This window comes from Saccopteryx leptura, chromosome 1 (genome assembly GCF_036850995.1).
Source record: "Saccopteryx leptura isolate mSacLep1 chromosome 1, mSacLep1_pri_phased_curated, whole genome shotgun sequence".
Taxonomy (NCBI): Eukaryota; Metazoa; Chordata; class Mammalia; order Chiroptera; family Emballonuridae; genus Saccopteryx; species Saccopteryx leptura.
In genome coordinates this window covers 321,159,917-321,171,687 of record NC_089503.1, presented here as the reverse complement: position 1 = coordinate 321,171,687, position 11,771 = coordinate 321,159,917, and the positions used below count along the sequence as shown (strand labels likewise).

General features: G+C 45.2%; 1 pseudogene; it reads left to right on the top strand.

Moving 5' to 3' along the window:
- The first annotated feature begins 10,374 nt into the window (after positions 1–10,374).
- Positions 10,375–11,543, top strand: LOC136388414 (urotensin-2 receptor-like; annotated as a pseudogene).
- The last annotated feature ends 228 nt before the right edge of the window (positions 11,544–11,771 follow it).

The following is an 11,771-nucleotide window of genomic DNA, read 5'->3' as shown; positions in this document are numbered from 1 at the left end:
AGACACCCGGATTGGCTGACCTCTTTGGAGGGTTGCCTGACCCTGCTGGGATCTCAAGGAGAGGTGCCGCTTGAGACGTCCAGGGCTCCCATTTTTCTGTGGGGTTTGGACAATTCCTCAACAGACACCTCTGTTCCCCAAATTCAACAATTCGGCAGAGAGATCAACAAGTGTAAAAGTCTGACCTCTGGGGGTAAGAAAGAAACTCATTTGCTTTATTGAATTCTTGCTCTTTGTTTTTTCTAAATTCTAGCTTTTTTGTTTGTGACTAGTCAATTTGGAACTATTGCGTGGGGATCAAACATGATCTAACTCACGCAATTGGCTCTCCAAGACTGAGATGTTGGTGGAGAGATTTGGGTCCTGCCTCGGACTTTTCTGGGACACATTTGTTTGTGCTCTCAGGAAAACACAATTAGTGGGGACATTTGATGGTGCTCTAGGAAGACAATTAGTGGGGACTGAGTTAATCAGTCCTGTCTCAGACTTCCAGGGACACTTTTGTACTGTCTGAGATCTAATTCTTTGCTTTTAATATTTCTGTCTAAAACTCCTGAGTGATTAGTGTATGAATGAGGATCTCTGGTGCCTAAGCCCACTCAAGGGACATGGCTAGGTGAGCACCTGAGAGGCCCCTGACGGGGAACTCCTTCCTTTTTCTGTTGAACTTTGTGCCTAAAAGTGTAAATGTAAATAGTAAATGGTCTGTTTTGTAAGTTCTCTTTGTTTTTCAGGGAAATCTCTGGTATAATTTTAATTGGAAATGCCGACTTTAATATTAAAAAAACAAAATGATATCATCCCTAACAATTGTTAATTTTAATTGGAATAAGTAGAGCAAACTCATTTAAATTTCTTGATTTGTCTGATTGTATGTGAAATCTTTGTTTAATGTCTTAATGTGTCTGTTTCTAAGGCCTGAATTAAGTTCCTGCATGCAAAAATTGGAAATTTCTGGCTTAAAACCAGAGGGCAAAAGTGAAGAAAAAATGTAAACTTCATATGGTATAGTGGCTGTCCACCAGAGCTCGAAAATTATAAAACTAGCAAAATTCATAGAAGTATTAAAAATTCTTCAATAGTGAATTGTCCGTACTGTAGATTCTCTTTGTTCAAGAAATTTCTCTTGACATTTTGTGGTATGCGCCTCTTTCTCTGGACACACTAAATCTCTTTTCTTGGATCCAAGACTTCTGGCTTCAAGGCATTCTGTGTGACTTCTCCCCTGAAGAAATTTTCTCTTCTGTTGTCTCCTGCCTCTGTTCTTGTGTAATAACTGACACTTCAATAGTCTAACATTCTTTAGTCTGAGTGTTAATTGTTATCTCTTATCTTTTTTGCCTTTTTATTGGTATGCTGATTCCTGCATTCTCCCAGACAGTTTCAATTTTGTAGATCAGTGCCCCAGACATTAAATATGGGAGGAGGGCCCAGTACACAAAAGACCTCATTAGGTTATCTCCTTCTAAAGCCAGAAGCCACAGCCACTATCACAGCTGCCTGGCCCATGCAGGTTCGCATTGGATTCGGACAGTCGGTAAAGAAACAACGGAGCCAAAAACTGGTGGGCCATCATCTTTAATTCTAGCTTGCACCCGGTGGGCAAGTAAAAATACACACTGGGCTCCAAAACCCACTCACATTCAGTGCTCACAAAGCTACTGACTTATTCGAGTTTCCTAGAATCAAAGGTTTCTAGCTCACCAGACTTATTCACCTCTGTTCTCCATCTCCTTCCTTCTCCCTGCACAAACTCTGCACAAACTGGCTTCTCACTTAACACTCTGCCATCTTGGCTGCCTCACCTGGCCTCCTCCACGTGGCCTTTCTCTGCTCCCCTCTGCTCTCTTCTCTCATGATAATCTCAGGAACCAAGAGCGCAAGCTCCTGTTCTGCCCCCATTTTATAGTGTAGAAATCAAAACCTTTAATCCAATATACAAAATAGGAAAGTCTCTAATACAAAGTCACTTCTTCGAACCACCCCACATCAAAAAGGGGGGGAAAGGCTTAATCCCAAAACCAAGTCCCAGGCTACAACTATCCTGCCTGCCCACAGCCCGCCCCCATCACATATTAGTATCACCTGGGCGATGGCCTCCACATGGGCAGAGCCATCTTTAACAAAGTGAGCATAATATATTTTATCCGGCCAACACTCCTAAAGCACTTTCAAGAAGCCTATGGAGACAACCATGGGTATGAAATTAAATGGTCAAAAGAAAGACTTTGCACTTTCTGTGAAATAGAATAGCCCACCTTTGGGGTAGGATGGCCACGGACCAGGACTTTTAATCCCCGGGTGGTAAGGGCAGTCTGAAATACCATGACCAGGAATCCAGGCTACCCTGACCAGTTCCCCTGCATTGATTAATGGCTAAACTTAACAATGAACCCATCACAATGGCTAAAAGCATGCTCAATATAGAAAGGGCGCTATGTCTTCCTAGTCCAGCCAGATTCACATCTAGGCCAAAAAGCAGATTTGAGATAAAGGACTAGGACTCTGCTAGAAAAAAATTAATGCACATATTACAAAGAGGAAAGGACTGAGGAATGCACTCCAGAAAGTGTTTCTTGAGCCTGTGGGGGCAAAGGGATGGCAAGTAAGCAGTTTGGGTGAGAAAAGAGTGGGAGTCAGGGCCAGGACGTGCTGAGTTTGGAGCAGCAGGGGAGGGTGCTGCAATAAGGCGATGGGGACAACTAAGGGTAGAGTGACTGGAGCAAGTATAGATTAGAAACTAGTTACAAATATTCCAATATCCACCTACTGACCCAAAGAAGTCTTACCCATTTGGAAAATATGGGGTAGGAATAGTATTAAAAAATTAGAACTTTTCTTTAGAAGAATCTTAGAGAAAGAAAAGGAAACAGGCCAGATGGAAATGTTTGGGAAATAACAAATCACGGGTGTGGACCTTGTTAATTATCAGTTTCTTAAAATGAATTACAGCTCCACAAAGGAGAATGAGTGATAGGATTATGGGGGAAGGGCTATTATCTTGCTAATGTTTTGCAGGGAGAGCAGAGAGAATGCAAAGTGCTGAGGGAGAAGTCAGTTTTGCAGAGAAAAAGCCATGTTTGTAAAAAGAAAAATATTTTCTATGTTAAAAATATGTTATTTTAAGTCTTTTGTTAATTTTCCTTTTTACTTGCTATTTCATAACCCTGTGATATTAAAATCTTAGTTTAAATATTAGGGGATATGTAAAGCCAGTAGCCACGGTGACCATCACAGCCGCTTGGCCCATGCAGGTTTGTATTAGATTCGGACAGATGGTAATGAAACAATGAAGCCAAGAACTTGTGGACCATTAGCATTTGTAAAGCCAGCAGCCAGGGCCAGTGCCACCATCAGAGCAGCCCGGCCCTTGCAGGTTCGCATTGGATTCGGACAGTCGGTAAAGAAACAACGGAGACACAAACTGGTGGACCATAGTCTTTAATCCTAGCTTGCACCCAGCGGGCAAGTAAAAATACACACTGGGCTCCAAAACCCAGTCACATTCAGTGCTCACAAAGCCACTGACTTATCCGAGTTTCCTAGAATCAAAGGTTTCTAGCTCACCAGACTTATTCACCTCTGTTCCCCATCTCCTTCCTTATCCCAAATACAAACTCTACACAAACTGGCATCTCACTCAGCACTCCGCCATCTTGGCTGCTTCTCCTGGCCTCCTCCACGTGGCCTTTCTCTGCTCTCCTCTGATCTCTCTTCTAATGATAACCTCAGGAACCAAGAGGGCCAACTCCCGTTCTGCCCCCACTTTATATTGTAGCTTCACAATCTCTAATCCAATATACAAAACAGGGAAGTCTCTACTACAAAGTCACTTCTCTGAGGCATGATTGGCTTGTACCACCCCACATCAAAAAGGGTGGGAAAGGCATAATCCCAAAACCAAGCCCCAGGCTACAAGGATTCTGCCTGCCCAGAGAGACACACATTAATATCACCTGGGCAACGGCCTCCACGTGGGCAGTGCCACTTTAACAAAGTGAGCATAATACATTTTATCTGCCCAACATGGCCTATGCAGGTTTGCATTGGATTCGGACAGTCGGTAAAGAAACAATGGAGCCAAAAACTGATAGGCCATTTTCTTTAATCCTAGCTTGCACCCGGCGGGCAAGTAAAAATACACACTGGGCTCCAAAACCCACTCACATTCAGTGCTCACAAAGCCACTGACTTATCCGAGTTTCCTAGAATCAAAGGTTTCTAGCTCACCAGCCTTATTCTCCTCAGTTCCCCATCTCCTTCCTTCTCTCTACACAAACTGGCCTCTCACTCAGCACTCCGCCATCTTGGCTGCTTGTCCTGGCCTACTCCATGTGGTCTCCTTCGGCTCTCTGCTCTGCTCTCTCCTCTAATGATAATCTCAGGAACCAAGAGAGCAAGCTCCTGCTCCGTTTCCATTTTATAGTGTAGAAATCCAAACTCTTAATCCAATATACAAAATAGGAAAGTCTCTAATACAAAGTCACTTCTCTGAGGCATGATTGGATTGTACCACCCCACATCAAAAAAGGATGGGAAAGGCTTAATCCCAAAACCAAGCCCCAGGCTACAACGATCCTGCCTGCCCCCCAACACAAATTAATATCACCTGGGCAACGGCCTCCACGTGGGCAGCGCCACTTTAACAAAGTGAGCATAATATATTTTATCTACCTAACAATCCACCCCTATGCTCACTTTACTACCCACCTATTTACATCACCAGCATCCCTATGCAAGGAAATTAGACACATTACACAAATTACAACATGACAAATCATACAGTTTCAATAATCACAAAGGTACACTTCACCAGTCTCTTGAGCACTTTGCCCAAAGCGCAAAATGTCCTCGGCATTCTTTCTAGCCATGGGAAAAGCTTCCCGGGGCAGGGGAGTGCTTCCAGCAAAGCCACCCCCCACCCCCATCAGGGTATTTTACATTGTCCAAAATCCATAATCCGTAAAGTCCATCCAACAAAGGATCCAATGCCCACTCCAGTCGTAGTCCAGGAAATCAGTCCATGCATATGGGGCATCAGCCACCCCCCTCATCCCTGCCATCCTCGCAGGTCTTACACTGTCCCAAAGAAGAGCACATGGAAATGGCAGTCAGCATTTCCATCTTGGCTCTGAAGAGCATGATAACGTCCATCCTATGTCCCCAAAATCGCAGACCCACCAGGAGCATAGTAAGAACTCCTTGCTTCTGGGCTCTCACCTTCTGGAGACTGCGGATCACAACTCCAGTCCGATTCTCCTCATCCTCCAAAGAGGAACTGAAAATACCAGCTCCCGCTGCCAGGCTCAAGCCCCGGGCTTCCACTGCCTTCTGCTCCGCAGACCTTGCAGCTCCGGACCCGGCCTCAGCCTCAGCCCTCGCCTCCTGCCGCTGCTGGCTCTCCGCAACATCCAGGGCAAGCTGCAACTCACGAACCTGTGATTCCTCCTCCAGCAGCTGCTCCATTTCCAGGTGAATCTCTCAAGCCTGGTCGACCTCCTCCTCCAGCACTGCCTCCAGCTCCAGGGTCAGCATCTCTTTCTCCCGCGTTTGCTCCAGCTCCTTCCACTGCTCGGTTTGCAGGTCCCGGGCAGCCTCTTCCACAGAGCTCTCAGTTTCCTCACGCATGGCTGTAAAAGTCAGCCAGCCTACAATCCCCAAAAGGACAGCCATGGGGAACCCTAACACTAGCCAATCCTCTACTCCACTACTCAAAGGCTCCTTGCTGATCTGTATCGAATCCTGCCACAGACTACGCCAAATGTAAAGCCAGCAGCCAGGGCCAGGGCCACTATCACAGCAGCCTTCTGGCCTATGCAGGTTCGCATAGGATTCGGACAGTCGGTAAAGAAACAATGGAGCCAAAAACTGATAGGCCATTTTCTTTAATCCTAGCTTGCACCCAGCGGGCAAGTAAAAATACACACTGGGCTCCAAAACCCACTCACATTCAGTGCTCACAAAGCCACTGACTTATCCGAGTTTCCTAGAATCAAAGGTTTCTAGCTCACCAGCCTTATTCTCCTCAGTTCCCCATCTCCTTCCTTCTCTCTACACAAACTGGCCTCTCACTCAGCACTCCACCATCTTGGCTGCTTGTCCTGGCCTACTCCAAGTGGCCTCCTTTGGCTCTCTGCTCTGCTCTTTCCTCTAATGATAATCTCAGGAACCAAGAGAGCAAGCTCCTGCTCCGTTTCCATTTTATAGTGTAGAAATCCAAACTCTTAATCCAATATACAAAATAGGAAAGTCTCTAATACAAAGTCACTTCTCTGAGGCATGATTGGATTGTACCACCCCACATCAAAAAAGGGTGGGAAAGGCTTAATCCCAAAACCAAGCCCCAGGCTACAACGATCCTGCCTGCCCCCCAACACACATTAATATCACCTGGGCAACAGCCTCCACGTGGGCAGCACCACTTTAACAAAGTGAGCATAATATATTTTATCTTCCCAACAGCGTTAATCCTAGCTTGCACCCAGCGGGCAAGAAATACACAAAGTGGGCAAACACTTCCCTTTCTATTCAGGGCTCCCAAAGCCTCTGACTTATCTGAGTTTCCTAGAATCAAAGGTTTCTAACTCACTAGCCTTATTCACCTTTGTTCCCCGTCTCCTTCTCTCTGCGCAAACTGCCTTCTCCTTCAACACTCCACCATCTTGGCTACTTCTCCTCTCCTCCATATGGCCTTTCTCTGCTCTCCTATAGCATGGACTCCTCCTAGAATGTAATCACTCTTCTCTTGGAACAACATGGTCTCTCTTCCTTTTAAAACCTTTTGGCGTGAAAGCCCTCCCCTAACACATATTAACATAATCACACCCATCCCAAGCAAGAAGAGCAACTAATATTATCACCTGGGTGACAGGCTTCCATGTGGGCAGTGGCATCTTTAACAAAGTGAGCATAATATATTTTATCTGCCCAACAGGATATGTAATAATTATTAATGTATTGATTATTAATGATATTTTTATGTGGTGTACAAATGTTTAGCTTATTATCATTTTTAAAGCAGTATTGTTCAATGTTAGGTCACTAAACCCAGATTGACAAATATTACTATTAATTGGCTTAATAGTAGAATTTTCAACATAATATGTGGAAAGGAGAAAATAAAAAATAAATAACTAATTGTGGTAGTAGGAAACAAGTTTTGAGCCCAAATTAAAAGGGCTAAAGAATGTGAACAGAATTCTGTTTCTCTTAAGCTTCTTAGACATTATCTGTTTGCGTGCATAAAATTACAGCAAAAGTAAGGTATGTTTTCTTGGAATGTAAAAGGAATTTGTGATTAAGTAAAACATAAGATTTATTTTATGAAATATTGGTCATTTTAGTTGGTGCCTTTGACTAGATCTTTAGAACTTGAGACATAAATGTAATAAGAAATAGTTTAAATTTTTTTTCCCAAGTGACCTATAAAATTAGAAAGCTCAGGATCCCCTTTCTTGGGAAGCCTTGAGCCCTAACAGGACTGTTAGAATCTGTACTGTACATATGCTGCCCACTTAGGATAACCAAGACCACCTCAAGAAAATGTTTCTGGTTGCCTGGCTTAAAGTGGGATCCTAACAACCAAGCAAGTGAGAAAGGTTTACACATTTTCCACCCGTTCCTGTTAGCCATGATCAGAGAAAATACTAAGAAAAAGAACCATAAACTTGTCTAAGGTGTCAGAAGTTATTAAGAATCCACAGGCCCTGGCCGGTTGGCTCAGCGGTAGAGCATCGGCCTAGCGTGCGGAGGACCCGGGTTCGATTCCCAGCCAGGGCACACAGGAGAAGCGCCCATTTGCTTCTCCACCCCTCCGCCGCGCCTTCCTCTCTGTCTCTCTCTTCCCCGCCCGCAGCCAAGGCTCCATTGGAGCAAAGATGGCCCGGGCGCTGGGGATGGCTCTGTGGCCTCTGCCTCAGGCGCTAGAGTGGCTCTGGTTGCAACATGGCGACGCCCAGGATGGGCAGAGCATCGCCCCCTGGTGGGCAGAGCATCGCCCCCGGTGGGCGTGCCGGGTGGATCCCGGTAGGGCACATGCGGGAGTCTGTCTGACTGTCTCTCCCTGTTTCCAGCTTCAGAAAAATGCAAAAAAAATAAATAAATAAATAAATAAAAGAATCCACAGAAGACACCCACAGCTTTCTTAGACTATGGACAGTTTAGAGTTTATGCACCTCTAGACCTGGAGGTGCTAGAAGATACTAAGGCTTAGCCTTTATATAGCAATCAGCTCTAGAAATTAGAAAGAAAATGTATTATAAGTTTAAAAAAGGTAGCATCATCAGCTGCTAAAAAAATAAGTAAGTAAGTAAAACTAAGCATTTTGGAAGAGGCCTTGCTCCTCCCTCACTCATATAACTCTGTTTGGCCCCTAAGATGGCTGGTTAGTCAAAGACAGGTAAGATTCCTGAAGGCAGAAACAACCTAAGACAGGCACAGTCGAACAGGGACCATCAGAAGAAAGCTTAAGAACTAACAAAGATGAGGCTCAAACCCTCACCCTAACAATGAAGGAGGCTGATCCCCTGAAACAGTGGCTTTTATCCACTGTCCAGGGCAACAAAAGAGGGGGATTCCCTAGAAACTTAAGAAAAATCAAGCAGCTGATGATACTACTAATAAGGTAGCCCTAAAACCAGTGGGGTTTTTAGGAAATTTTAGTAACTTTACTAGAACCCTTGTTGCCAAAGGATTATTCACAACCAATTAGAAAAAGATTATGCCAACAGAAAATAAATAATAAAAATTAAAAATAATTAGAAAAACCAGACTTAAAATCTATTGCAGAAGGCATAATATTCAAGTGTTTAGTCTGTGCCCAAATAAATACTAAGCATAATAAAGAAATTATAAAAAAAAAACAAAAACCAAGGAGAAAGAAACTTTCCTAGGTAAACATTGAAAATAGATTTTACTAAAGTAATTGACAAGTAGGTAGAAGAAATGAGACCTACCCTCTTTTCCTACTAGAAATGAGACTGCAATAACAGTTAAAAAATTGCTGTATGAAATTTTTTCCAAATTTAGTTTGCCCATTCTGTGGTAAGGTGCCAAAAAATTGCAAAAATTAATATTAATATTTTAGAAAAAAGTCAGGTTTCTTGCCCCCTCCTTTCTGTGGAAAATGGAGGAGAAGGATGTGGGAGCTTTCTGGTTTACAAGAATGTACTATGTACTGAGATTAAAAAAAAAAACAAAAAACTTTTACTAAGATGCCTAAAAGGCATTTTATGATTTAAGCCAAGCATTCAGAGAGATTTTGTAAATATGATTTTTATTCTTGTGTATGATTTACACCAGCTCAAGATGGCCAATCACATTCATGCTTAGGAAGGGCTGTTATATTGTAAATAGGTTTTTGTACTAGGTTTTGAATGGAAGGAGGAAGGAGACTTGGACCCCCTCTCTTCTCCACACCTTTGAGGAAGAAGGCAAACAGCTAGCCAGAATGTGGGAGAGGGAAGAAAGATCTAAGTATTTCGGAAGGAAAATACTCTTTTCTTTCTCCTTAGTGGGCGATTTACAAACACTTATCCTCTGACTTATGTAAGTCCCCTCCCATCCTGAAATCGTGTGATTTCTGTATGTACCTCTAGAAAAAGGAGTCACAAGATGACCTTACTTCATTTCCCCCCAACCTGTATGTGATCAAGTGTATATAGCTAGCCTCAAAGCTATATTCAACACTACATGATTTCGGTTAGCTATACCCCGTGTAAGTCATATGCAGCCGGCTTATTAATAAATCTCCTCTTAAAAATTCTTCTGTATCCTGCCTTGGTGTCTCTACATAACCCATGGAATTAAGGTACGCTACTTTACAACATTCTAATGATGGACATGCATTTGTATCCAAGGTTTCACGGCTAGTGGAAAAGGCACTCAATATAAATTGGAAATTAATTGAAAATTACATTGTGCCTACAGGATTCAAAAGTTCAAGGCAGGTAGGACGCATGAATCAAATCGTAAAATAACTTTAACCAAATTTGTTTTTGAAACATTAACCAAATTTGTTTTTGAAACCAGTGAGCAAGTGGTTCTCCTTAGGGTGAGGTGGACCCCCTCTTCCCCCTCCAGCACCAACAGCACTGTCTTCCCTTGGATCCTGTCTTCCCTTCAATCCAGTGCAGGCGTGGGGCCTTGGTGCATTCCTAACTGGAATCTGGGCTGCTGCGGGCGGTGATGACCAGGACTGGGTCATACAGAGCTCGGCCCTCTTTTGTTTGCTAAGTACAAAGCAAGGCAAGGCTTTTACAGAAGTGCAGTCACGGGAGCTCGACCTGCTGCGCAGTAACCAAGGACAAGCTTGTCACCCACAGATGCCCCTGTTACAGTACATCCCAGCCTCAAGTCAAGTGTGAGGCAGCAGAGATGGCTCTGAGCTCAGAGCCTATAAGCAGGTTCCCTGTGCTAGCTATGACAGGCAACTCTGTGTCCAAAGCATCCAGCCTCCCCAACGCATCCTGCAACAGCTTGTGAGCCAGCCTGACGGAATCCAGTTCCCTGGAGGACCTGGTGGCCACAGGTGCCATTGGAGCAGGGCTCTTGGTCATGGCCTTGGTGAGTGTGGTGGGCAATGTGTACATGCTGGTAATCATGTGCCACTTCCTGCAAACCTCAGCCTCCATGTATGTCTATGTTGTCAACCTGGCGCTGGCCGACCTACTCTACCTGCTCAGTATCCCTTTAATTGTGACCATCTACATCACCAAGGAGTGGCACTTTGGAGACGTGGGTTGCTGTGTCCTCTTTAGCCTGGACTTCCTGACCATGGATGCCAGCATCTTCACTCTGACTGTCATGAGCTGTGAGTATTATGCCACAGTGCTGAGGCCACTGGACACCGCACAGCGCTCCAAGGGCTACCGCAGGTCCTGGCGCTTGGCACATGGCTGCTGGCGCTACTGCTGGTGCTGTCCATGATGCTGGTTTTCTGGCTGGTCCACAGGGAACACAAGAGTCTCTGCCTGCCAGCCTGGGGCCAGAGCATCTACCGTGCCTACCTGACACTGCTCTTTGGGACCAGCATTGTGGGGCCTGGCATGGTCGTCAGGCTTCTCTACACATACCTGGCTTGGGCCTACTGGCTGTCACAGCAAGCCTCCTTCCCATAGACACAGGGGCTGCCCATCCCCAGAGTAGTGCACCTTATCCTCGGCATTGTGCTACTCTTCTGGGCATGCTTCATGCCCTTCTGAATATAGCAGTTGCTGGCCCAGTACCTTGGCGCTCAGCCGCTCACACCTCACAGCTCACCCCACAGCAGGAGCATGAGTGGGCATGTGGGCACCCAAGATTTCTGGCAGTGCCCCACCAACTCCCAGCATGCCTTTGGCCACTTGCTGTCACCCAACAGCCAGCAGGTCACTGAGCGCATCAGCAGGCCCCTGGGGGGTCTATCCCTGAGTGTCCCAGCCTCCAGTACTTACAGGGTCTGCAAATTACTCAGCAAGCTGTTCAAAAGACTGTCTGAGAGGTGCTTCCAACACTGCCAGGAGACCCGGTGCATCCTTTCCAGCCTGGGGACTCAGTCTGGGTAAAGAAGTACTTCACCCAAGGACTGACTCCCACATAGATGAGTCCACACACCGTGATACTGACCACTCCTACTGCTGCCAAGGTAGAAGGCATACCCACCTAGGTTCACCATAGCCGGTTGAAGCCTACAGTCTCAGCAGAGACACCCTCATCGACAGCAGAGACTGACCCCGCCAACCCTTGTAAGTTGACCCTGAGAAAGACAGCATGTTCTGCTCCAGCCACAAACT